The sequence below is a fragment of the Etheostoma spectabile genome, chromosome 22 (genome assembly GCF_008692095.1).
Source record: "Etheostoma spectabile isolate EspeVRDwgs_2016 chromosome 22, UIUC_Espe_1.0, whole genome shotgun sequence".
Taxonomy (NCBI): domain Eukaryota; kingdom Metazoa; phylum Chordata; class Actinopteri; order Perciformes; family Percidae; genus Etheostoma; species Etheostoma spectabile.
In genome coordinates, this window is record NC_045754.1 from 11,338,543 (window position 1) to 11,342,196 (window position 3,654).

The 3,654-nt window shown below is 37.9% G+C and overlaps 1 long non-coding RNA gene across 1 annotated transcript in view; it reads right to left on the reverse strand.

The window, feature by feature from the left end:
- Positions 1 to 281: 281 nt before the first annotated feature.
- The window catches only part of LOC116672477 (uncharacterized), a 12,453-nt gene continuing 9,080 nt past the window's right edge, over positions 282 to 3,654 (reverse strand). Inside the window, exon 3 of the long non-coding RNA XR_004327560.1 lies at positions 282 to 293. This is a non-coding gene — a long non-coding RNA (uncharacterized LOC116672477). The remainder of the gene's footprint in view (positions 294 to 3,654) is intronic.

A 3,654-nucleotide genomic window follows, 5' to 3' on the forward strand; every position in this document is an offset into this window, starting at 1 on the left:
CGAGTCGTCCCAGCCCTAGTTTGATTTGCATGGTTCCCTCGTCTTGCATCAAGGTTTGTGTCCCATTTTGTATTGGTCCTGACTGGAACCACATGCTGTGTTTCCAATGTTCATACACCATTTTTCTTACACTTTATAACAAGCACAATGACATTTAACAAAATAAATGTGTATACTGTATAAGGAAATACAATTATCATAGCTGTCAGATAAGGTGACTTATGCTCATTTTAGGGTTTGTAGTTGTATTTTTTTTTTTCTACTACAACATGTTTACGTTCTTTAAAGAAACTCTTTATTTCTCTCATAGTGCCCATAGCTGCTGCAACTGTGGGACACGCTCTGTTGGAGCGCCTGTGTCTTTGGGCCCCTGTCTCTTTAAGCCCCCGTCTTGGAAAAAAAAGCGCAGTCTGCAGTGATTGGTCAGTGTTTCCTGGTATGTCCGTATCTCTGCTCAGCTCTCGCTGTTTCTGTACTGTCCATTGTAGCTGGGAATGACTGTAACAGAGTTTAGCAGATCTTTCTACCCTGAAAAATCACGACTAAAGCCTTCAAAACTAAATAGTACACAACCAGACATGTACCTCTAGCTCACCCTGTAAGAGCGTTTGCCCCATGTTGGCTGAGTCCTGCAGCATTGCGGGTTCGAGTCCGACCAGCAGCCCTTTGGTGCGTGTCATCTCTCCATCTCTCTGCCCCTTTCATGTCTATCTACTCTTACTAAAAAATAAAGGGAAAAGCCCCAAAAAATAATCTTAAAAGAAAAGAAAAAAACACCCAAAATTGAGGAGAAAATGAATCTGTAAACCAGATGTTAGCATGTATTTATATGTAATCCTTACAGGGATTAGTTTTACATACATTTACTCTATTATGTTTATGTGAAGCTTTGGCCACATTTTTTATGAACTTTTATGACTTTTGAACATGACAGAAAATAGGTCTCCTTTAACATTCATCCACTGATCATGAAAATAGGCCACGGTGTGCTTATTCTCTTGGTTTGATGTTGAAATAATTGAAAGCTATGTAGGTTCATCAAACGTGAACTGCATCACCTCACCACATCATCACACTCAGCAGGAACCACTGGGTTACCATGGTGAGAGTGATTGAGGGTCCATTAGTGAACTGTTTGTATTGGACACACAACAGGTTGCTGTGATCTGTGTGGAAGGATGGATGCAATTTTTATTTTAGTTTTCTTGGAGGAATCAGCAGTACTTTATGAAAATGCACTCTAGAAAGTCATTGTAATTTCTCCTTGATAGAAAATGTAATAACCTCAGATTCAATCATTTCCTCAATCCAGTTAACAAACGTTGGAAAATCAGCTAGCAGACTTTTGAAAAAGAACAAAGTGTGCAGAAAATGGCATCTTCAGCATTCTTTTTTTGTTTTTGTAAAACCTTTGGAAAAACTGTAAACAACTTTCATCTGATCACATTCATCCATAGCATGTACAAAATACTGATGTTTGAATGCAGTTTACAACCAGCATTGTGCATAAGAGGCATGGGCATGCACAAATAACTTGTATTCTGCTCTGATTCTTGGGGGTTTCTAATTAACACCATACAAATTTCTGGTTTAAAATAAACTTTCAAACTAGGCATTTCCTTCAATGTCATGTAAAGAAAATGTGACCATAATGCAGATGCATTGTCCCTGGAAGTTTCTTTCTTTTTTGGGAAGGGCACTTTTTAAAATGACTTAAGATAATGGCTTCTGGCATTCGTCATTGGCAGTAACCTCATCACAAATCCTATCAGCTCTTGCAGAAATTTAGTAAGTTGGACCTATTTAAACGTATTGCCCAAAGCTGAGGAGACAAAGGAAATAGTCAATTAAAAAAATAGAGAGCCTTCAGGTTAAGTTTCATGTCTTAATGGATGCAAGGTCTGTTTCTTGTTTTCCTATTTCATCCTGTGATGCAAAGACTGAAGGGCGAAGGGTAATTTTAGTTGAAGACACTCACCCCGTAGGAAAGCAATGGAGATAGAAGGATTATTTTCTCAGATCACCAAATAATTCCTGATTTTAATTGGAAGGCTCATAATGCAAAAAAATGTGTGATTTTTAATTACAGTAAACAAAAAGTTTTGCCGTGTGCATGACACTCTAGTCTCTTTGTGCACTGCAGTCTCTACGTTGTAACAGCCTTCACTTTACGGACAACAGATGAAGACACCGTGTCCTAAGAAGCTTGGTGTTTTTATTTTTCATTGTTAATCCACTTTAAATTGTCTTTGCTCTCTTTTTTTCCTCACACTTTTCCCTCACACAGTCGCTCCGTGGCGCTTGCTTGGCCACTCATACACTGACGCCACTCACTCTCTCAACGGACCTGCCATTGTGGCTCTCAATAATGCCTGATTTATGGTTCCATGTTTAATCCATATAACATACATTGAATCTGGTCTCTGAATTACACTAACCCATGGATGTATAAAGCGCTACCCTTGTAACAAAGTCCACAAAATATATGACCAGTCTGTTTAGGCAGTAGCGTGTGTGTCGTGTGGTTGTGAGGTTTCAGAGCATGCAGACTTTAAGAAGAGGTTGTACAAATTATATTTTGTAACCTAATCAATACTTATATTACACTCATCTTAAATGCCATTGTTTAAAAGCATACTGTATTAAAAAGGATTTTCAGTATTTGTCTTTTTCCTTATTGTTATTTTTATTTCATTTGAGCAAAGCAAAAATTTCTATTTAGAAAATATGTATTTTTGTTATTTTGTAAAATGTTATTTAAAAAAAGGTATTGCATATTTTTTGTTTTACTTATGGTCATTAAATTTTGAATGTTCACATTGAGAAGTTGAGTTTTTTTAGTACTTTGTGTATTTTTCTTGATAATCAAGCAAACTCATACCAACTATATCACAATCCCAGTTTTGTAAATCACAGTATGACCGTTTTTCTAATTTGTCCAGTCCTAATCAACATGAACTATTATGAGCTAATATTCTCCGACGGATAGCGCTGTTCTGTGTGTGTGTGTGTGGTGGGGTGTGTGTGGGTGTGTGTGGGTGTGTGTGTGTGTGTGTGTGTGTGTGTGTGTGTGTGTGTGTGTGTGTGTGTGTGTGTTGTGTGTGTGTGTGTGTGTGTGTGGGTGTTGGGTTGTGTGTAATCTTTATTTATTAGCAGCTTTCACAGACAAGAAGGGTCCAAAGTGCTTTACAGTTAAACAAATAAAAACACATAAATACTAAACCATATTGCTAGTTAAGGCTTGTCTAAAAATATGTCTTCAGGTGTTTTTTTTAAAGGTTTCCACAGAATCCAAGGCTCTCAAGGCTAAAGAGAGAGAGTTCCAGAGCCTTGGAGCCACCACAGAAAAGGCACAATCACCTCTGGTTTTAAAACGTCTTCTGGGAACAGTTAAAAGGTCTTGGCCTGAAGACCTCAGAGAGCGACCCAAAGTGCAATAGATCCTGGTTGTAAGAGGGAGCTTGACCATGCAGTGCTCTATCAGTAGTGATTAAAATTTTAAAATGCACTCTTAAACAAATTGGTAGCCAATGAAGAGCCTTAAGCACAGGTGTGTATCACCTGCTGGTCTAAGACAAAAGTCTTTCTGTAGTCATTCTGTACCACTTGCAGTTTGTCCATGGATGATTTGTTTAAATAAGTGTACAGTACATT